Raw genomic sequence first — 24,113 nt, 5'->3', positions numbered from 1 at the left:
GACCCTGTTGACTATTTTGAATGAAACGCTTGATTGTTCGATGATCACGCTTCAGAAGCTTTGCAATTTTAAGAGTGCTGCATCCCTCTGCAAGATATCTCACTATTTTTGACTTTTCTGAGCCTGTCAAGTCCTTCTTTTGACCCATTTTGCCAAAGGAAAGGAAGTTGCCTAATAATTATGCACACCTGATATAGGGTGTTGATGTCATTAGACCACACCCTTCTCATTACAGAGATGCACATCACCTAATATGCTTAATTGGTAGTAGGCTTTCGAGCCTATACAGCTTGGAGTAAGACAACATGCATAAAGAGGATGATGTGGTCAAAATACTAATTTGCCTAATAATTCTGCACTCCCTGTATGTCCACCTGTAAATAGGTTAACTAACACACTACTTAAGACTGTTCTAATTTGCTTTTCGTATCCAAGTCAGAAATTTCAATGTGGTTTATCATGCCTTTTAATTATACTCAAATCTCACCTTCTCATGCATACTGGTACACTAATAAATAGTAATGATTTAATTAAAACATTTAAGGTCCCGTGTTGTTGTCTTCTCTATCACCTGCCACAACATCAACTTCTGCTTCAGGCAGTAGTACAGCTCCAAGACTGGCACCACACTGTCGATGGATGGTACATACTGGTAAGTTTAATCTCTACTTCTATTTCCTAGGGAGTTAATATCTTTATTTGTGACTAACAGGGTAGCTGTACACCTTTTCTCACACATCCCTTTTGGCACCACACTCATTATGTTAGTATATTTGCTTTCATGGTTTTAGTGTCATCTAAACAGGCCCTGAAATTTGCCAATGTGTGATTAGGCTTGTTTGACCTATCGCAAAATCCATTTGTGTGCCTCTCAAAACAAGTAGTGAAAACACGTGCCTAGCAGTATCTTTTGGTAGATTTACAGAAACCTAACCCGCTATGTACTTCACTGTTTCCTGTCAGCTTCTGTCATGCAGCGCCCCCTGTTGTCAACCTTCAAAACCTCTTAACTTGGACACCAGGGGACATCCGAGCAGCAGCAATCAGGCCCTCTACCATCCCTCCTTCAGGTAAGTCTGGGAATCTGAGATCCTAAATTATACATACCATCTTTTGCACATTCTAGAATTCTTTTTTCTCTTTTTAATAGTGTATTTAATGTTTCCTAATTAAAGTAAAGGTGGTGGATAAGCTCATGTATGTCTTTCTGATCTATGATGTCATCAATGATGTCATTTGAGGTGCAATCAGTTATGTCATCAATGATGTCATTGAACATGTCAGGGATGATGTAGTATGTGAGGTCATAAACAGTGCATGGCAGGAAATGCAAATTATACAGTAGATATAATTAGTGAATTTCAGTGGTTTCTTTTTAGTTTTAAATTATAATTTGTAACTGATAATTTCACCTAAATATAATGTCACTTTAGCCTTGTTTTTTTAAGTGAATTTCTAAACCTTTTTTAACGTAGTTGCATAGAGTGGATTGCCATACAGTGGAATAGTGTAGTGTGGAGTATTTACAGTGGAGTGGCAAAGAGTGGAATAGCATACAGTGGAGTAGTGTAGAGTGAAGTGCCACACAGTGGAGTGGTGTAGACCACAGTGTCAAACAGTGGAGTGCGGTGCACTGCAGTGGGATAGAGTGTAGTGGTGTACAGAATGTTACTGTAAGGTGGAGTGGTTCACAGAGAAGTGGGGCAGAGTGCAGTATCGTAGAGTTTAGTAATGTGGATTGTCATGGAGTGGAGTAGTGTAGAGTCCAGTGGCATACTATGAGTGGCATAGGGTGGAGTTGCATACAGTGGAATAGGGTAGAGTGGAGTGGTGTAGACTGGAGTGGCATACAGTGGAATAACATCTAGTGAAGTGGTGTAGAGTGGAGTGCCGAAGAGAGTGGAGGCGTACTCTGGAGTTGCATATAGTGGTGTGGCATAGAATGGAGAGGCATACAGTGGAATAGGGCAGACTGAAGTAGCACAGACTGGAGTGGTGTACAGTGGAATAATGAATAGTGGAGTGGCATAGTGTCAAGTGGAGTACACTGTAATAGAGTATAGTGGAGTGGTGTAAAATGTAAAGGCATACCATGGAACAGCATAGAGTGTAGTGGCATACAGTGGAGGGGCATACAATACAATAGTGCAGAGTGCGGTTAGGTAGGGTGGAGTGGACTGTTGTAAACTAGAGTAGAATGTAGTATAGTAGCGTACAGAGGAGTGCCATACAGTGAAATATTGTACAGTGAATTACCATTGACTGGTGTGGCATAGAGTGGAATATCATAGAGTGGAATGGTGTAGAGTGCAGTATAGTAGAGTGGAATAGCAAGGAGTGGAATGGCATAAAACGGAGTGTAGTAGTGTACATTGGAGTGCCAAACAGTGAAATAGTGTAGAGTGGATTGGTGTAAAGTGGAGTGGCAAAGAGCAGATTATTGTACAGTAGAGTGGGGTACAGTGTAGTGATATAGGCCCTCATTACAACCTTGGCGGGCGGCAACCGCCGTCCGCCAAGGTTGAACTGCCGGGCGGTTGCCAATGCAGCTACACTCCCGCGGGGTCTATTATGAGATCCCCGCCGGCCCGGCGGGGATCTCGGCCGCAACACGGGAGCCCGCTCCAAATGGAGCCAGCGGTGTTGCGGCTGTGCGACGGGTGCAGTTGCACCCATCGCGCTTTTCACTGTCTGCATAGCAGACAGTGAAAAGCTCCATGGGGCCATGGCAGGGGGCCCCTGCACTGCCCATGCCACTGGCATGGGCAGTGGAGGGGCCCCCAGGGGCCCCACGACTCCCCTTTCCGCCAGCCTTTTCATGGCGGTTCTTACCGCCATGAAAAGGCTGGCGGGAGGGGGAATTGTAATCCCCTGGGCAGCGCTCTGGGGGATTTAAACTGCCGTGACTAAAGTGGTTCCGCCACGGTCGTAATGCCCCTGGAAGCACCGCCAGCCTGTTGGTGGTGCTTCCTCCAAAACAGCCCTGGCGGTCCAAGATCGCCTAGGTTGTAATGACATCCATAGTGTGGAGTTGAGTAGCCTAGTGTGATTGTGTACAATGCAGTAGCATAAAATAGAATACCATACAGAGGAGAGATGTAGAGTTGAGTTCAATAGAGTGGAGTGGCATACAGTGTCATGATGTAAAATGTAGCTGTGTAAAGTGGAAGAGTGTAAAGTGAACTGGTGTAGAGTGGAGTGGGGTACAGTGAAGTGATGTAGGTTGGAGTGGTGTATAGTGGAGTGGCGCACAGTGTGGTGGCATACAGTTGAGTAGAGTACACTAGAGTGGTGTGCAGTGACATAGATGGAAGTGGGGTACAATGAAGTAGCGTAGAGTTGAATAGTGTACAGTAGAGTGGTGTAGGGTGAAGTGTGGTAGAGTGAGTAAAGTTTAGTACTGTAGACTCGAGTGGGGTACAATGAAGTGGCATAGTGCAGAATAGCATACAGTGGAGTTGTGTAGAGTGGACTAGCTTTAAGTGGAGTACAGTAGAATGTAGAAGTGTACAGTGGAATATCATACAGTGAAGTGGGGTAGAGTGGAGTTGCATAGTGTGGAATAGCATACAGTAGAGTTGTATATAATCAAATGGTGTACAGTGGAGTGGCACAGGGTGGAGTTAGGTTCAGTGCAGTGGTGCAGAGTGAAGCTGCAGACATTGGAGTGGTATAGATTGGAGTGTGGTAGAATGGAGTGTCATAGAGTGTAATAAATGACTTCATCAATTGTGACAGTACTAATGTAATATATCTCATTGCTTGCCCTTGTGACAAATATTACATTGGGAGCACAACTAGACCGCTCAAACAAAGGATACAGGAACACTTTTGTAATATACAAAAGGATGATGTGCACCTCCCGTTGGTTGAACATTTTACATCATGTCACCGAGATGCCAGAACCTTTTCCTTCTGCGGTCTCATAAAATAAAACATCCTCCCCGAGAGGGGGACTTGGAACTAAAGTTACGACAACTTGAAAGTTCGCTCATCATCCAGTTTGATACTGTTCGGCTTGGCTTAAACAGAGGTGCAGAATGGCATTATTGGCTATTGTAAGTGTTAATGTATTTATATATTTAATGGTTCTATGTCCATGTATGTACAATATAACGATTACAGACTGAGTACTTATATCGCATTAGGTTTTTGTAAATTTGAAGAAGGACTGTAATTATACACTTCTATTAGTGTTATCAACAATGTAGTATTAGGAATACAATTACTGGTAGTGATGTGCTAATATCATTTTTATACTTCAAACGATTTCCTTTCACCCAACTCTCACTTTCTTGTTATTGCAAAATTTAGACTTTTAGATTTAGACTTGTATTGAATAGTACATGGTTTAGATTATCATGCTCTGCCCTCTATGTATTTAGTCTTGCTTGTCTTCCCTGCTTCCCCCTTTTGTAATATAACTTGACAAAAATGTAAGTAAGCTGGATGTCACCACTCTGAATAGGCTATAGTGCTATAATTTCTTCTGAACTAACTTGGTCTTGGTTGAAAAGTCGAACCGACCATTATTAGTCTGACTGCCTTATTCGGTCATGATATCCAGTACACATTCTCAAGATGGCCGCCCCGTTTTCTCATACTTGCAACATTGGATATTTGAAATCGAAGTAGGACTATTCGTCTGTCTTTATATTAATTTCTTGATGTAGACACTCTTACGATTTTTGTTTTTTTCTCCCCCTTTTTTCATTTCTCTTTTTCTTCTCGCTTCTTTCTCTCTAATTCTGTATAATTAGAGGAGTCGGACTATTCTAATATGATTAATTAATTTGATTAGGACACGGTACCATACCGGTTGCTTAGTGATTGTCTACATCTTGCTTCTCTGTAAGATGCCTGCCACCGGACTCCTATTCCTTACTCTTTACACTGTTCTTTAAGACGGCCGCCGTCCGGGTCTTGCTGCCTAACATTGGTTAGCCAGCAATCAAAGAAGGAATATTACATTTTACCCGGATGTGATGTTTTGTTCCCAAGATGGCCATCGCTAATGGCTAATGACCATCAAAGAAGGACTATCTCTTTGCCCTACATAAATATGGTGCATAACCAGAACGCCCTGCCTATGTACTACCAATTTCGAACAAGGGATTTATCCTGAGATTTTTCTGAATATGATGCTCATCGAGTGGTGAGTGATTCCTCTTAAAGAGCAATTCTTTCTTAAATAATTTAAGCTGATGTTTTCCTCTGTATTCCTTCACAATAATCATAACCTCCCCTTTCTTTTCTGGTTTACTAATTACACTGTTGGCTACCTTGGTCATTGCGATTCTCTCGGACATATCGGCAGTACTTAGTAATAAGAGTCTGATGTGTATATTTGTAGGAGGCTGGCCTGGCTTATAGTGGGTACCTGATGTTTCCCAGGCAGGTCGCTCCCCTCACCGCCACGCAGCCCCTGTGAGACCGCTGACCGCTGCTTTATTCCTGTGTCCTTTTGCTACCCTGTACTGCTCCTCTCACCTTGTTCTGCCCAGTTTGTGGTCCTAATCTCTGTTTCCCTGCGCACCGCGTCTCCCCCTCGCCGCCCGTTTCCCGCCACCGCGTCCCGTAGCTCCGCCCCCCTCGCACCCCATTGGCCACCCCGCTCCCACCTCCCAGCTGCTCCTCCCTCCCTCTCTCACTCATATGGAGGCCGCGCAGCGGTAGAGAGAGCGACCTCTGACCCTGTTTACCAGGCAGGTCGCTCCCCTCACCGCCACGCAGCCCCTGTGAGACCGCTGACCGCTGCTTTATTCCTGTGTCCTTTTGCTGCCCTGTACTGCTCCCCTCACCTTGTTCTGCCCAGTTTGTGGTCCTAAATCTCTGTTTCCCTGCGCACCGCGTCTCCCCCTCGCCGCCCGTTTCCCGCCGCCGCGTCCCGTAGCTCCGCCCCCTCGCACCCCATTGGCCGCCCCGCTCCCACCTCCCAGCTGCTCCTCCCTCCCTCTCCCACTCATATGGAGGCCGCGCAGCGGTAGAGAGAGCGACCTCTGACCCTGTTTACCAGGCAGGTCGCTCCCCTCACCGCCACGCAGCCCCTGTGAGACCGCTGACCGCTGCTTTATTCCTGTGTCCTTTTGCTGCCCTGTACTGCTCCCCTCACCTTGTTCTGCCCAGTTTGTGGTCCTAAATCTCTGTTTCCCTGCGCACCGCGTCTCCCCCTCGCCGCCCGTTTCCCGCCGCCGCGTCCAATTAGCTCCGCCCCCCTCGCACCCCATCGGCCGCCCCGCTCCCACCTCCCAGCTGCTCCTCCCTCCCTCTCCCACTCATATGGAGGCCGCGCAGCGGTAGAGAGAGCGACCTCTGACCCTGTTTACCAGACAGGTCGCTCCCCTCACCGCCACGCAGCCCCTGTGAGACCGCTGACCGCTGCTTTATTCCTGTGTCCTTTTGCTGCCCTGTACTGCTCCCCTCACCTTGTTCTGCCCAGTTTGTGGTCCTAAATCTCTGTTTCCCTGCGCACCGCGTCTCCCCCTCGCCGCCCGTTTCCCGCCGCCGCGTCCCTTAGCTCCGCCCCCCTCGCACACCATTGGCCGCCCCGCTCCCACCTCCCACCTCCCACCTGCTCCTCCCTCCCTCTCCCACTCATATGGAGGCCGCGCAGCGGTAGAGAGAGCGACCTCTGACCCTGTTTACCAGGCAGGTCGCTCCCCTCACCGCCTCGCAGCCCCTGTGAGACCGCTGACCGCTGCTTTATTCCTGTGTCCTTTTGCTGCCCTGTACTGCTCCCCTCACCTTGTTCTGCCCAGTTTGTGGTCCTAAATCTCTGTTTCCCTGCGCACCGCGTCTCCCCCTCGCCGCCCGTTTCCCGCCGCTTCGTCCCATAGCTCCGCCCCCCTCACACCCCATTGGCCGCCCGCTCCCACCTCCCAGCTGCTCCTCCCTCCCTCTCCCACTCATATGGAGGCCGCGCAGCGGTAGAGAGAGCGACCTCTGACCCTGTTTACCAGGCAGGTCGCTCCCCTCACCGCCACGCAGTCCCTGTGAGACCGCTGACCGCTGCTTTATTCCTGTGTCCTTTTGCTGCCCTGTACTGCTCCCCTCACCTTGTTCTGCCCAGTTTGTGGTCCTAAATCTCTGTTTCCCTGCGCACCGCGTCTCCCCCTCGCCGCCTGTTTCCCGCCGCCGCGTCCCGTAGCTCTGCCCCCATCGCACCCCATTGGCCGCCCTGCTCCCACCTCCCAGCTGCTCCTACCTCCCTCTCCCACTCATATGGAGGCCGCGCAGCGGTAGAGAGAGCGACCTCTGACCCTGTTTACCAGGCAGGTCGCTCCCCTCACCGCCACGCAGCCCCTGTGAGACCGCTGACCGCTGCTTTATTCCTGTGTCCTTTTGCTGCCCTGTACTGCTCCCCTCACCTTGTTCTGCCCAGTTTGTGGTCCTAAATCTCTGTTTCCCTGCGCACCGCGTCTCCCCCTCGCCGCCCGTTTCCCGCCGCCGTGTCCCGTAGCTCCGCCCCCCTCGCACCCCATTGGCCGCCCGCTCCCACCTCCCAGCTGCTACTCCCTCCCTCTCCCACTCATATGGAGGCCGCGCAGCGGGTGCGCCGCTGGCGCGCCGAAGGCGCACCTAAGGCAAGCCCGTCTGCGCACGTCCGCGCCTGGCCCGCGCCCAGCGCCAGACCCCCTGGTCCCCGCAGAGGCCAGCCCACCCGCAAGACCTACAACGCCGCCACTCTCATCGCAATCAACACCGGCCGGATCCCCGGCTGCTGCAGAGCCACCCCTAGACGCACCCACGGGCCCTTCACCTGCCAATCCTGCAAGTTCTCCTGCATTCAGACACGGACCGCACCCGCCAAGCCAAGCACCAGCAGCAACCACCTGAAGTGCATCCTGCTCAACTCCCGCTCTATCCACAGACACGCCGTGGAACTCTGGAACCTGCTCGACACCACATCTCCAGACGTCGCCTTCCTCACAGAAACCTGGATGAACGCCTCCTCAGTGCCCGACATCGCCATCACCATCCCGGACGGATACAAGATCACCCGGAGGGACCGCGTCAACCAGACAGGAGGAGGCATCGCATCACGACCAACTCCGACGACACCCTCACAGTCGCCGAACATCTCCACTTCCAGATACACACCGACCCCAAGACCACACTCAGAGGCACCCTCATCTACAGACCCCCAGGACCCCACACACAATTCAGCGAAGACATCGCAGACTTCATCAGCCCACACGCCCTCCCCTCCGCTGACTACATCCTCCTAGGGGACCTCAACTTCCACCTGGAGAACAACAACGACAACAACACCACCACCCTGCTGGACAACCTCGCCAACCTCGGACTCAAGCAACTGGTGAACACCCCCACCCACTACGCCAGACACACGCTTGACCCAGTCTTCTCCTCCAGCAAGTACATCTCCTTCAGCCACTCCACTGGACTCCACTGGACAGACCACAGTTGCGTCCACTTCAGCTTCAGCTTCAGAAGAACCACGACTCACCACCACCCACAGCAGGCTCCCCGCAGGATCTGGAACAAGATCACCACCGACCAGCTCTCCACATCACTGAGCCAGAACCCTCCCGCCAGCTCAGCGGACCCCAACCAAGCAGCCAACAACCTCACACAGTGGATCACCAACTGCGCTGACAATCTTGCACCCCTGAAAACCCATCCCACCAGGCCCAACAGCAAGAAAGCCTCCTGGTTCAACAACAACCTCAAGAACTCCAAGAAGAACTGCCGCACCCTCGAGAAAGCCTGGCGAAAAAACAGGACCACAGACAACATGACCGCCCTCAAGCACGCCTCCCGCAAACACCACCAGCTGATCCACACCACCAAGAAGACAGCATTCAAAAAACGACTAGACAACAACGCACACAACAGCAAGGAACTCTTCAGCATCGTCAAAGAGCTCTCCAACTCCAGCGCCGGAAACAACGACATCACTCCCTCACAAGACCTCTGCGACTCACTCGCCTCGTTCTTTCACTGCAAGATCGCCAACATACACAACAGCTTCGGCGCACAGACCACGCACCCAACCACCAAACCGACGCCCCCCAACACCACCCTCCGCGCCTGGACCCCGGTCAGCACCGAAGACACCATCCAGATGATGAACACCATCCATTCCGGTTCTCCAACCGACCCATGCCCCCACCACGTCTTCAACAAAGCCGACTCAGTCATCGCACCCCATCTCCGGGACATCATCAACTGCTCCTTCAACACCGCCACCTTCCCGGAGAGCTGGAAACATGCCGAACTCAGCGCCCTCCTGAAGAAACCATCAGCAGACCCCACCGACCTCAAGAACTACCGCCCCTTCTCGCTCCTCCCGTTTCCTGCCAAAGTCATCGAGAAGACCGTCAACAGACAGCTAGCCGCCTTCCTCGAGACTAATGGATCCCTCGACCACTCGCAGTCCGGCTTCCGAGCCAACCACAGCACCGAGACCGCCCTCATCGCAGCCACCGACGACATCCGAGCCCTGCTCGACAACGGGGAGACAGCGGCCCTCATCCTCCTGGACCTCTCCGCAGCGTTCGACACTGTCTGCCACCGCACCCTAGTGCAGCGCCTCAGCAACATCGGAATCCAAGAGAAGGCACTACAGTGGATCATCTCGTTCCTGCCCGGAAGAACCCAGAGAGTCCACCTCCCTCCGTTCAGATCCGAGGCCACCGAAGTCAGCTGCGGCATACCACAAGGATCATCACTCAGCCCCACCCTCTTCAACGTCTACATGAGCCCCCTCGCAGCCATTGCACGCCAACACAACCTCAACATCATCTCCTACGCCGACGACACCCAGCTGATCCTCTCCCTCACCAACGACCCAGCCACCGCCAGAACCAACCTGCACGAAGGGATGAAAGACATAGCCGAGTGGATGATGAACAGCCGCCTGAAACTGAACTCAGACAAGACGGAAGTCCTCATCCTTGGATCATTACCCTCTGCCTGGGACGACTCCTGGTGGCCCCCTGCCCTGGGCAGCGCACCCAAACCAACGGACCACGCACGCAACCTGGGCTTCATCCTGGACTCCTCCCTCTTGATGACCAGACAAGTCAACGCCGTCTCATCATCATGCTTCAACATCCTATGCATGCTCCGAAAGATCTTCCGATGGATCCCCACCGAAACCAGGAAGACGGTTACCCAGGCACTCGTCACCAGCCGACTGGACTACGGTAACACCCTCTACACCGGAACCACGGCCAAACTACAGAAAAGACTCCAACGCATCCAGAACGCCTCCGCACGCCTCATCCTTGACATCCCCCGTCACAGCCACTTCTCCGGACACCTGAGAGACTTGCACTGGCTCCCCGTCAGCAAGAGAATCATGTTCCGTCTCCTCACCCACTCACACAAGGCCCTCCACGACCTGGGCCCCAGGTAGCTCAACAACCGCCTGAACGTCTACACTCCCACCCGCCAGCTACGATCGACCAGCCACGCCCTCGCCACCGTGCCACGCATTAGAAAAGCCACCATGGGAGGAAGATCCTTTTCCTACCTGGCAGACAAGACTTGGAACTCCCTCCCCATCCACCTCCGCCTGACCCAAGACCACCTCTCCTTCAGGAAGGAACTCAAGACCTGGCTGTTCGAGCAGTAGCGGTCCCCCCTCCCCCAGCGCCTTGAGACCCTCCGGGTGAGTAGCGCGCTATACAAATTTCTTGATTGATTGATTGATTGATGGTACTTACACCTTGGGCCAGGTCCAGTTATCCCTTATTAGTAGATAAGTAGTGTTCTAGCAGCTTAGGCTGATAGAGGTAGCTATAGCAGAGCAGCTTAGGCTGAACTAGGAGACATGCAAAGCTCCTACTATACAACTTATTTCATGTAGCACTATATCACAAGAAACACAATACTCAGGGTTACTAAAAATAAAGATACTTTATTTTAGTGACAATGTGCCAAAAAAAAACCTCAGAGGATATACTCCCTTAGGAGGTAAGTAAAATACACAAAAAATACACACAAACCAAAATCAGGTAAGTAAACAGTTAGAAAAGTAGTGCAAACACTGTAGAATACAATAGGATGCAATAGACCTAGGGTCAACACAAACTATATACTAAGAAAGTGGAATGCGACCAACGTAGGGACCCCTGGCCTAGTGTAGTGTGTAGAGGGTCGCTGGGAGTGTAAGGAAACACTAAGGGTGTCCAAGATACCCCACCCCAAGACCCTGGAAAGTAGGAGTAAAGTGATACTACTTCCCCAGAAACACACTAAACTTGTGATAGGAGATTCCGCAAAGACCACAACAGACTGCAAAGCACTGAAGACAGATTCCTGGACCTGCATAGGAAGGGGACCAAGTCCAAGAGTCGTGAAAGTGTCCGAGTGTCAAGGGGGGGGGGCAGGAGCCCACCAAACCCTGGATGAAGGTGCAAAATGGCTGCCTCCAGATGGAAGAAGCTGAAGATTCTGCAACAACGAAAGGTGCTAGGAATTTCTCCTTTGTGCAGAAGATGTCACACGGAGTGCTGGAGGATGCAGAGTTGTTTCTTTGGAGAAAGACTGCAAACAAACCTTGCTAGCTGGAAAGGTCACAGTTAAAGAAAAAGGGTGCTGCCCGGGCCCAGGAAGGACTAGGGGGTCGCCACTTGGAAGAGGAGACAGAGGGGGCCCTCAGCAACACAGAGAGCCCATGTACAAGAAGGCAGCACCCACAGAAGTACTTGAAAACGGGTTCAAGAAAACTGAGCACAGTGGTCATCTCAGCACTACAAAAGAGGGTCCCATGAAGCCCGTGGTCAACTCAGCGAGTTGGGCAATGCAGAACGGAGTGCTGTGGGCTTGGGCTAGGCTGTGCACAAAGGATTCCTTGCAAAAGTGCACAGAAGCCCTAGCAACTGCAGTTCACGCAGTATACAGAATTACTGTCTGGAGAGGGAGGCAAGGTCTCACCTCCTCAAAATTTGGAAAGTTGTAACACTGGACAGTCTGGGTCACTTGGGTCCACCACCTGTGTTCCAAGGGCCATGCTCGTCAGGATGAGAGGGGTCCCAGAGTACCGGTAACGCTGAAGTTTGGTGCCTGCTGGAGCAGGGGGAATATTCCGTCGACCCACAGGAGATTTCTTCGTGGCTTCCAGTGCAGGGTGAAGGCAGACAGCCCTCGGAGCATGCACTATCTGGAAACAGTTGAGAAAGCCGGTAGGATTAGGCGTTAAAATGTCGCTGGTAGTCTTCTTGCTACTTTGTTGCAGTTTTGCAGGTGTCCTGGAACAGTCAGTGGTCAATCCTTGGCAGAAGTCGAAGAGGGAGATGCAGAGGAACTCTGGTGAATTCTTGCAAGTCGTTATCTGTGGGAAAGCCCACTGGAGAGACCGTAAATAGCCCTCAGAGGAGGATTGGCCACCTAGTCAGGAAAGCACCTATCAGAAGGGGTCTCTGATGTCACCTGCTGGCAGTGGCCACTCAGAGGTCTCCAGTGTGCCCCCACATCTCTCGATCCAAGATGGCAGAGGTCTGAGACACACTGGAGGAGCTCTAGACACCACCCCTGGGGTGGTGATGGACAGGGGAGTGGTCACTCCTCTTTCCTTTGTCCAGTTTCACACCAGAGCAGGGACTGGGGGTTCCCTGAACCGGTGTAGACTGGCTTATGCAAGGAGGGCACCATCTGTGCCCTTCAAAGCATTTCCAGAGGCTGGGGGAGGCTACTCCTCCCCAGCCCTTAACAGCAATTTCCAAAGGGAGAGGGTGTAACAGCCTCTTTCAGAGGAAATTCGTTGTTCTGCCTTCCTGGGACTGGGGTGCCCAGACACCAGGAGGGCAGAACCCTGTCTGTGGGTTGGCAGCAGCGGTAGCTGAAGAGAAAGCCCCAGAGAGCTGGTTTGGCAGTACCTGGGGTCCCTAGTGAAGCCCCGGGATGCATGGGATTTGCACCCCAATACCAGATTTGGCATGTGGGACAATTCCATGATCTTAGACATGTTACATGGCCATATTCAGAGTTACCATTGTGAAGCTACATATAGGTATTGACATATTTGTATTGCATACGTGTAATGGTGTCCCCTCACTCACAAAGTCCGGGGAACTTGCACTGAACTATGTGGGTGCACCTTGGCTTAGGCCAGGGTGCCCTCACACTTAGTAACTTTGCACCTAAGTTTCACTAAGTGAAGGATAGACATATAGGTGACTTATAAGTTACTTAAGTACAGTGTAAAATGGCTGTGAAATAACATGTGCGTTATTTCACTCAGGTTGCAGTGGCAGTCCTGTGTAAGATTTATCTGAGCTCCCTATGAGTGGCAAAAGAAATGCTGCAGCCCATAGAGATCTCTTGAAACCCCAATACCCTGGGTACCTAGGTACCATATACTAGGGAATTATAAGGGTGTTCCAGCGTGCCAATTAGAATTGATAAAAATGGTCACTAGCCTATAGTGACAATTTTAAAGGCAGAGAGAGCATAAGCACTGAGGTTCTGGTTAGCGGAGCCTCAGTGACACAGTTAGTCACTTCACAGGTACACACATTCAGGTCACAAACTACGAGCACTGGGGTCCTGGCTATCAGGATCCCAGTGAGACAGACAAAACACAATTACATACAAAAAAATGTGGGTTAACATGCCAGGCAAGGTGGTACTTTCCTACAATACTGAACTACTTTTGGATGTGAATAGGTATTGAAAAAGTTAAAAAATAATTCCTTCATTTCAGCTAATATTTGTCATAATTAGCAATTTTTGAATTACATGTACAAACTGCTGTTCATACCTCTCATGTATAAGTGTTTATAATTTTAGGACACAACTTTCCAGTTTATAATTGTCAATCAGCATTAGTGCTAAATATTAGGTGGGATTTTAGGTGACATACTAATGGCACCGTTGTTTACCAATGAGATTTGAGATTTCAATCACATGGAGCTTATGTTAAATTCACATACATTTCTATAGGACTCGTTCAGTGAATGACTACAGTTAGGGACTGTAACGATGTATGTTCTCTATGTATAATTTCTATTGATGCTGATTTTTTCACATTGTTTACATTTTTGATATAATATTCTAACTTCCACTGATTGGGATAGCTCTTACTGACACTTACTGTTTGGTGTCATCACTTTGGAGTATATCCACCGTTCCTTTCTTCCTTCTTGTCTTGTGATCTCCTCTTCTTGCATTTTTTACTCACTAGCTAGCACCTTTTTCTTTGAATCACGAAGTTCTTATATCAATAGTGGTGTCATATATGTAAGGCAATTTAGACAGGGATTTTTGGAAATAGTTGGCTATTTCTTTTTATCCTTCAGCACGTGGGTGAGAATTCAATATTTTCTTTACTGCTTTCTATTCAGAAGGATGGATGTTCTTAACTGTTTTTGTACTTTTTTTAGCCTTGAGAAACCCCCAGGTTCACGTACTATTAGGGGGTGAAACAGGTGTCGGCTTCATCTCTGTATGTCATACTGGTGTTGTGTGTTCCATTTATGCACTTTGCAATAGACTTCACTGGATCTACTGATTTGGCTGGATATGATAACTCAAAAGAGAATTCTGATGTGAAGATATGGACTTATCAACTGATAAATGGGTTTGCCAATACTTTGTTGTTGATATATCCATAGAGGTCAATATAAGGGGTTCACACTTCTTTGGTAACCCATACCCTCTCCAAAAGCAACATATGGGCATTTAGAAAGAGAGTGTTGGACCAATCTGGAGCGTATTCATTGGAATAACAGAGTGTAGTGTCACAGAGGCGAGATGCATACAGTAGAATAGCTTGGAGTGGAGTAGCACACAGTGGAGGGTCATACACTGGAGTGATCAACAGTGGAGTGTCATAGAACTGAGGGGCATATTTAAGTGCCCCTAGCACCACCGGAGCGCCACTTTTCGTGGCACGAAGTACTGCTTCATATTTACAAGGAGATGTAACGCCACTTTACACCAAATCACAAAAGCACATTGCCTGGACAAAGTTCCAGCTTCCCGCCAAACTTGGCTTCATTCTGTTCATTATTTTGCTGTTTTGCTTCCTAAATAATTTCTATGGAAATGAATTAGGATTTAGCATTTTGTGATCCCCCTTTTTCTCAGCCTCTTCTTGATGGATCACCCTGAAGCATTCCATGAAGAAACTAGTCAAAAAATAAATCTTTGTGGAAAGGTTCTTCCAGATTTGTCAAATGGCGCATACCAAAGAAATTCACTTAAATAACTAGAGGTTACAGTGATGTTATAGTTATGCTCAAATATCAAACGTACAAACCATAAAAATTCAGCAGTTATAGTTAGAGCTATTTGAAATAACTATAACTAGTGCCCTAAAGCAACTATAACTCGTGTCCCCACTAATTCACAGCTCCCACCAAGCAAAAGCAAATAGCTATCTTTCGAGGGTGGGCACCTCAGTAGATAGCAGGAGCTGGCCCTGGGGGTTGGCAGTCCCCAGGGCCAGAAATGGCTAGAGGGAGCTGCTCGGGCCAGTCCCGGGGTGGTGGTGGTCTCTGGGGCCTTACTTGGCCCTGGATGGGGTCCACATGCCACCTCTCCCATTTCAAAATAGCATTTTGCCCTCAGGAGGCTGTGGTCCTCGGGGTCAGGGTCTGTGGGACCCCCTCTACAATCTTTAATCTTGCCCTGAGGAGGTGGTGTTCCCTGGGCCTTCTGAGCATCCCGGGGGGGGGGGGGGTGGTCCATGCGGCCTGCTCCTTTTTTACAATAAGCCCTAGTGAGGTAGTGCTCCCGGGGCCCGGGGGTGTCCTAGCGCCCCCCCCCCATATAATTTTTGCTCTGCAGGCCCAGGAAGGTGGTGGTCCCCAGGGCATAATAATGCACTTGTAGTGAGGCCCCATGCAACTCCACCATTTTTTAAAAGAAATTCTGCATGCCTACCCGGGGGGCTACATTAAAAACTGGTGCAGGAGATCACACTTGATTATTTTTTGATTCACTGCCAAATGAGTACATAATGGAAAAAAAAAAGGAACATGTCACAGGCAACACAACACATTTAGGCCCATATTTATACTTTTTTAGCGCCGCATTTGCGCCGCTTTTTAACGTAAAAGCGGTGCAAACTTACAAAAAACAATTGTATTTTGAAAGTTTGCGCCGCTTTTGCGTTAAAGAATTATGCAAATGCAGTGCTAAAAAGTATAAATATGGGCCTTAGCATACTCACTGGAATACAGTTGTGGTAAAAAAAAATATGCTGTGAGCACAGTAAATAGGTTGAGACTGACGATGTTAAAACATCTCCATGTGATTAAGAATAAAGATTTTTCCTATATAGGCAAAACACATTTGGGATATACACAATGGAAAAAAAGAATGTCTCACCTATCATGGAATTCAACATGTCTCTAAAAGGCCAAGAGGAGGAAATCAAGATTTATTACTAGGGAGAACTGAATCAAAACAAATCATATTGATGGGTACTGAGATCACAAGGTGATTTAATATAGATTCTGAACTTTGGCCCTCATTACAACCAACAGGTCGGCGGTAACAAAAATGGAATCATGACCACAGCGGAAACTGCCAACAGATACAGCCACTTTAACACTCCGACTGCCACGGCGGTAGCAACACACACTGCGGCGGTAACCGCCAACAGCCTGGTGGAAGACAATGTACCCACTGCATTACAACCCGCCCAACGCCATCAAAAGCACGGCAGAAACAGAACACAGAAGGGAAACGACTCGCCTCTCGATACTCAAGGAAGAACCACAACGCCATGGAGCCCGAGCTGCAGGTGTTCCCCATCCTGGTGTAACTTCTCATACACCAGGAACATGAACACCGGTGATGACGACCACGTTGAGTACTGCACCTAGCACAGAAGGGAGGTGGGAGGAAAAAGAGAGTGACTCATACACGCAACACCCCCACCCCGACCCTCACCCCAAACACTATACACACAAACACATGCACAACATTACATATACACCCGTAACACGCTGGAATAACGCAAGGACGCAAGAACAAAAGGAATGGAGTAAAATGAGTGTAATATTAGTAATTTTAAGAAATACGTTCATAAAGAAAAAAGAGTATGCACAATATATGCAATATATACAAAAGGAGGGACTATGCCCACTCAAAAATGTCTGTGGCCCACTGGGCCATAACACATAGGCCAAGGCCACACTTGACTCCTGCCTCAATACGGAGAGAACACTGCAGGGGCATCTGGTCAAAAACACACAGGCACCTCAGGGGGACGAGGAATGGGGGAGCACTTCAGCCGGAAGATGGTACAACGCCACTGGTCCTGGAGGGGGCTCCATGCCCACTGCTTGGTCCTGGGGAGTGCAAGGCCATAGTCTCTCAAGTGGGTGGTTTGCCCACTGCTTGGTCCTGGGGAGTTCAAGGCAATAGTCTCTCAAGTAGGTGGTTTGCCCACTGCTTGGTCCTGGGGAGTGCAAAGCCACAGTCTCTCAAGTGGGTGGTTTGCCCACTGCTTGGTCCTGGGGAGTGCAAAGCCACAGTCTCTCAAGTGGGTGGTTTGCCCACTGCTTGGTCGTGGGGAGAAATGAACAAGTGTTCAGAAATAGGAACTCTCTGAATGTGCAGATGGTGTGTTTGGCGGACCAGTACATCTCCCATGTCAATGCCAAGTATCCTGGCTCTGTGCATGATGCCTTTATCGTGAGGAATAGCAGCATTCCATATGTGATGTCTCAACTCCAGTGGGACAGGGTGTGGCTAATAGGTGAGCCCATGGTCCCCACCCAGTTGCTGTAGGTATATGGGTGTGGGTTTGGCCCTAAGGGTGAGTGTGTGGCTAACAGGTATCCCTTGAATATTTGCAGGTGACTCTTGTTACCCCATCCTCTCATGGCTACTGACCCCAGTGAGGAATGTCAGGACAAGGGTAGAGGAACGTTACAATGATGCACATGGGTGAACAAGGAGGATCATTTAGGAAAATCCGATTACAGGCCTTTTTTAAAGACAAACCCACTGGTACTGCCCCTCCAGACTCGGGCCTCAAAAAACCGTCCAAATTTATGCCCCCTACTACCTCAATACCGTGTGAGATCTTGGCATTTGAAAAGGCGGTTAATACCGATCTTAGTAAACTTAGACCCAAACAGAATTTCATTAACATACCCAAAAATGAGAACGACGCTCTCAAGAGACTGGCAGCTGACAACAGCATTACCATCAAATCAGCAGATAAAGGAGGCGCTATAGTCATATTGAACTCTGAAGACTATAGACAGGAATGTCTCCGCCTTTTGAGTGACTCCACTTATTATGCACGCATCAATAATGACCCTACAACTAGAATCCAGGCAGAGATAAGAGGAATGATAAATGAGGCTTCCAGCAATTCTTGGATCTCACAAAAAGAAGCAGAATTCCTGGATACTGCGAACCCGAGGATCCCATACTTTTACTGCCTCCCTAAGATTCACAAAGGGAAGACTCCTCCCCCGGGTCGCCCAATAGTCTCAGGTATAGGATCTATCCTAGAACCTCTTTCTATATTTTGTGACCATTTTTTGCAACCCCTCGTGCAGCAATCTTCTACATATTTACGAGACACCAAAGATGTCCTTAACCTTATAGAATCCATCAATGCCACAGATAATGTTCAAGCTATGATCACCCTAGATGTCGAAGCATTATACACCAATATTCCACAACGAGCCACCTTAACAGTAGTTGAAACTGCCCTCCTTTCTGCCACTCTTGACTCGGCTACTCCTGTGCATTTTATTATGCACTGTGCTGACCTAGCCATGACAGAGAATTTTTTCCAGTTCGAAGACCTACTATTTCATCAGATTCGAGGTACTTCGATGGGTAGTACTTTTGCTCCTAGCATGGCATGTCTCTACATGTATGATTTTGAAAAACGATTCATATTACCTGATTCGAACCCCTTCTCTGATAATATCAAATTGTGGCGTCGTTATATAGACGACATTCTGGTCATCTGGCAGGGCCCCATCGACAAGGTAACAGCCTTTACGACTTGGGTCAACAATTTGGACCCTTTTTTACATTTCACCTCCTTGGTCTCGACCACTATGATCCCTTTCCTGGATCTGGAGATCAGCATTGATAGAGGCAAACTGAAGACTTGCACTTATCAGAAAACTACAGATCGTAATAGCTTATTACTATACGACAGCTACCAACCCAAAGCACTCAGAGACAATTTGCCTTATGGCCAGTTCTTGCGGTTACGCCGCAATTGCAGCAACATCTGCTCGTTTGACATACAAGCTCAAGAATTGAAGCATAAATTATGTGACCGTCATTATCCCACCAAAGTGGTTAATACTGCCTATAAGCGAGCTAAGTACAGTGACAGAGATTCACTACTGCATACGGCCACCAGGTGTGCAGAAAATAAACTTACGTGTGTTACCACCTTCACACCATTGTCCAATACCATCAAGAAAATCATTAACAAAAGATGGGATATCCTCTGTAGTGGTGGTGAGAATGTCTCAAAACCGTTATTTGCCTTCAAAAGGACAACCAATTTAAAAGATATTTTGATCCACGCACGACCTAAACCCCCGGCTGCGCCTAGTAGACAAGGGACCCTCTGGGAGTTACCATCAGTTAGGGGCCACTACCCTTGTGGAAATTGCAACGTATGTTCACTTACAAAACAAATAGATACGCTAGATTTAGCACCCATTGGAAACTGGCGGCTACTCAAACATACCAACTGCAACACTAGAAACTGTGTATATTTGATCACTTGCCCTTGTGGCTTACAATATGTAGGGATGACCACAAGAGCAGTTAAACTAAGAATCAATGAACACCGCAGCAACATCCGTTGCGGTCGAACTTCAACAAAGCTTAGCATGCATTACATTGAGGTACAACATAGCCCGGATGACATGTGGTGGGTTGTACTACAGACATGTGCCCTGAAGGGGACTGGGTCTCTCTTTGAATTAGAACAACGATGGGTTTTTAAACTTGGGACCCATCGCAAGGGACTGAATGATGACATCCCTTGGACGAGTTTCCCCTCCTGATCTAGGTATCAGGACCTAGAAAAGCCATGGTGACCCACCAGACATGTGAGTTGTTTATAGACAAAATATGACCACCGACAGCACCTTATCTAATATGACAGACTTCTGATGGATACAACTACCTGTGGATTCCTCACCTCATGAATACTCCCATGGCGCCAGCATTCGACGGAAATCTTCTTACTAGTCTCTGCACGTCGACGAGGACGTCACTGTCGCCCACGCGACGCCGTCTGACGTCATACAGGCAATAAGAGGTCCTCGACGACGTGCGGACGTCAGTTCCCTTTTTTCCGTGCATTCAAAACGGTTATCTTCGAGGGAGCAACTGTTACTCTTGCGGTTACAGTGTATATCTTGCTGCGTACTCTTTCTCTGTGGAAATAATGTCGCAGAGAAAGTCTGGATTCAAGCCTTGTCGTGAGTGTGGAGGCAAGATGTCGGTGACGGATCCTCATTCCGATTGCCTTTGGTGTTTGAGCTCCGACCACGACGTCTCGACTTGTGATTCATGTCAGCACATGAATCCGAAGGCCCTTAAAGAACGTGAGGCGAAGCTGTTTATGGCCAAGTCAAAGGAGAAGCATCACAAGAAGTCTTCTCCAAGACATCGGCGTCATCGAGACTCCCGGCGCCGTAGAGAATCTCGGCGTCATTCAAGGGAGGCTCGTTCCAGGTCTCCGGATCGGCGCCGAAAGACATGGGAGGTCAGCCCCACGGTGACGCCGCATCCTTCGACGCCGTTGCCCTCTCCGGTGTCTCCAACTTCGCCTGGACAGGCGTCGGTGATTGAGGTATTGGAGCCTCAAGTGTTTTCTCCGGCGCAGACGCCGAGGCCGGCGTCGGGGTCGCCTCCGAGACAGGCACCCCAGTATCCGGCTTTTCCCACCCCTGGAGCCGATAGTTCCGCATTCTTGAATGCGATGTATGCCATCTTCCAACAGATGGCTCCAGGGGGTGCTCCGGCTGGGCCTTTGGCCTTTTCTTTGGGTGATCCTGCGCCTCTTCGGCCGGCACCCTTTATGCCCTTTCTCCCGTTTGGGAACGTGGGCTCGGCGCCAGTGTCGGCGCCGGTGGCCGCTCCTGTGGCTTCGGAGGGATTGGCCCCAGGGATTTCCATCCCGTCGACGTCGAGATTTCGGCCTGTGACTCCGGTGGGTCCATCCGTTTCAACTGCTCTTCAGTCGGCGCCGAAGTTACCTGTGGCGCCGGATGCGGCGTCGGTGGCTTCGGAAGATCGGCGCCGATCTACGACTTCGGCGGAGGCATTGTCGACTCCGCGGATTGAGCAACGACTGCATTCAAGGAGGCGTGCTCTCCGGGTACTAGAAGAGCAGGAGTACCAACGAGCCCTAGAGGAAGGAGAGCTAGAGGACTCGGGTGATGGGCTGCGTGGACTGGAGTCGGCCAGTGGGCTGGACACTTCCCCTGAGTGGGACCTTTCGTCCCCGGGGGAATATACTGAGGAAGCTGCTTCCTTTCATACAGTGGTACGGAAGGCAGCTAGTTTTTTGGACCTGCCTTTGCCGGTGGTGGAGGCGAAACAAAACCTTTTGACAGAGGTGTTGCATCCGGCCTCAGCCGCGGCGGAGCCTCTGTTACCTTTTAATGACGCTCTGCTGGATCCGGTTTTAGAGGTGTGGAAGAGGCCGGCATCTTCCCCAGCAGTTCACAGAGCCGTGGCCAGGAGGTATCGGACGGCTCCAACTGATCCTGGTTTCCTATCTAGGCACCCTACGCCGGAGAGCTTGGTAGTGCAGGCCTCCTGTTCGTCCAAGTCAGCGCCTGGTTCTTTTCCGACGGTGCCTGGGGACAGAGATTCAAAAAAGCTAGAGGCGCAGTCGAAGAAGATTTTTTCGTCCTGCAGTCTGGCGTTAAAAGCCACTAATGCGACCTGTATCCTGGGGAGGTATATTCATGCTCTGATGGATGACATCTCCTCTTCGTTTACAGAGCTTCCCCAGGGTCTTTTGGATCTTGTCTCTGATGCCCAGGCTGCTGCGACCCAAATTATCCAGACGGGACTGGATACCACCGACTCGGTAGCCAGAGCAATGGGCACAACTGTGGTGGAAAGGAGACAGGCCTGGCTCCGTAACTCGGGCTTTTCGGCAGATGTACAGTCCACATTGTTGGATCTCCCGTTTGATGGGGACAAACTGTTTGGGGCTAAGGCTGATTCGGCCTTGGAACGTTTTAAGGAGAGCAGGGCCACGGCTAAGTCGTTGGGACTCCAAGCTCCTTCTTCCACGGCCTCTTCCAGATTCTTCAGGAGGTTTCGTGGATTTGGGCGTGGCTCTTCCTCCTCTTCCTTTCGGGGAAGATATCAGCAACCTGCCTCTTCCCATCCCTATAGATCTTTTAGGGGGAGGGGTAGGGTCCGCACCAGGGGAGCCTCTCAGCAGCACTCTGCCTCTTCCTCATCCTCTGGCGGGGTGCAGCAGGGGAAGCAGCCTTAGGCTTCCACCATTTCCCACTCACTCCTCTCCTGTAGGGGGAAGATTACAGCATTTTCTCACCAAATGGGAGACTGTTACGTCGGACACTTGGGTTCTCAGTGTTGTGGGAAAAGGCTACACCCTTCCCTTTCGGGAGTTTCCGCCCCTCATCCTGCCCCGCCCTTCGTATTGTTCACAAGAACACCTCCTGTTGCTAGAACAGGAGGTAGAAGTCCTCCTTTTAAAGGGTGCGGTGGAGTTGGTCCCGGAGCAGGAAAGGGGTCAAGGAGTTTACTCAAGGTATTTCCTGATTCCCAAGAAGGATGGTCGTTTGAGACCAATTCTGGACCTGAGGATCTTGAATTGGTTCCTCAAGCAGGAAAAGTTCAAGATGCTGACCCTAGCACAGGTGCTTTTGGCGTTGAACATGGAAGACTGGATGGTGTCTGTCGACTTGCAGGATGCTTACTTTCATATCCCGATACTCAAGTCACACAGGAAGTATCTCCGGTTTGTGGTGGGATCGCAACACTACCAGTTTGCGGTCCTTCCGTTTGGTCTTACTTCAGCACCTCGAGTCTTCACGAAGGTGATGTCGGTGGTTGCGGCAGAGCTCAGAAGGAAGGGGATAGCAGTATTCCCTTACTTGGACGATTGGTTGATCAAAGCCAAGTCCCCGGAGCTTGTGTTGCGTCATCTGCAGTCAACAACCCAGTTGTTGTTCGACCTGGGCTTTTCGGTGAACGAGCCCAAATCTCACCTAGAGCCCTCTCAGCGCCTCCTGTTCATAGGGGCAGTACTGGATACAACATTGGGTCGGGCCTTTCCTCCGCCTCAGCGGATTCAAGATATTCAGGATTTGGTTCCAATGTTTCGAAATGGAGCGGTAGTTCCAGTCCTGAAGGTCCTTCGTCTGCTCGGTCTTTTTGCCTCCTGCATTCTGTTGGTCACGCATGCTCGCTGGCACATGAGGGCTCTTCAGTGGTGCCTCCGAAGGCAGTGGTCTCAACACAGAGGGGATCTAGAGGGTACTGTCAAGATCTCCAGAGATGCTGCTGTGGATTTGAAGTGGTGGATTGCAAGCAACAATCTTTCACAAGGAAAGCCGTTCCAGCAGTCGCCACCAGTGGCCACAGTCATAACGGATGCTTCCACTCTAGGGTGGGGAGCTCATCTGGGGGATCTGGAGATCAAAGGTCTTTGGTCTCCAGAGGAACAGATTTTTCACATCAATCTGTTAGAGTTACGGGCTGTACGTCTGGCTCTCAAGGCCTTCCTCCCTTCCCTTCGTGGTCAGTCGGTACAGGTCCTAACGGACAATACTACCACGATGTGGTACATAAACAAGCAGGGAGGAGTGGGGTCGTACCTTCTCTGCAGAGAAGCTCTTCGACTATGGTCCTGGGCAAAGGACCATCGGATTTGCTTGATAGCAAACCATCTGGCCGGAGTTTTGAACGTGCGTGCGGACAGTCTCAGTCGCCACTTCTCGGCAGACCACGAGTGGCGTCTCCATCCAGATCAAGTCCGTTTAATCTTCCAGAAGTGGGGGTTTCCTCGGGTAGATCTGTTCGCCACTCGAGAGAACGCGCATTGTCCGTTGTTCTGCAGCCTTCAGTATCCGATGCAGGAAGCGTTGGGGGACGCGTTTCAAATGACCTGGTGCGGCCAGTTGCTTTACGCGTTTCCTCCCATA

At 49.9% G+C, this 24,113-nt stretch overlaps 1 long non-coding RNA gene across 1 annotated transcript in view; it reads left to right on the top strand.

The window, feature by feature from the left end:
* The window catches only part of LOC138299732 (uncharacterized), a 461,721-nt gene that overhangs the window by 137,251 nt on the left and 300,357 nt on the right, over nt 1-24,113 (top strand). Inside the window, exons 4-5 of the long non-coding RNA XR_011204824.1 lie at nt 545-652; nt 964-1,070. This is a non-coding gene — a long non-coding RNA (uncharacterized lncRNA). The remainder of the gene's footprint in view (nt 1-544; nt 653-963; nt 1,071-24,113) is intronic.

The sequence above is a fragment of the Pleurodeles waltl genome, chromosome 1_2 (assembly GCF_031143425.1).
Source record: "Pleurodeles waltl isolate 20211129_DDA chromosome 1_2, aPleWal1.hap1.20221129, whole genome shotgun sequence".
Lineage (NCBI taxonomy): Eukaryota > Metazoa > Chordata > Amphibia > Caudata > Salamandridae > Pleurodeles > Pleurodeles waltl.
This window is presented reverse-complemented; position numbering and strand designations above follow the sequence as displayed.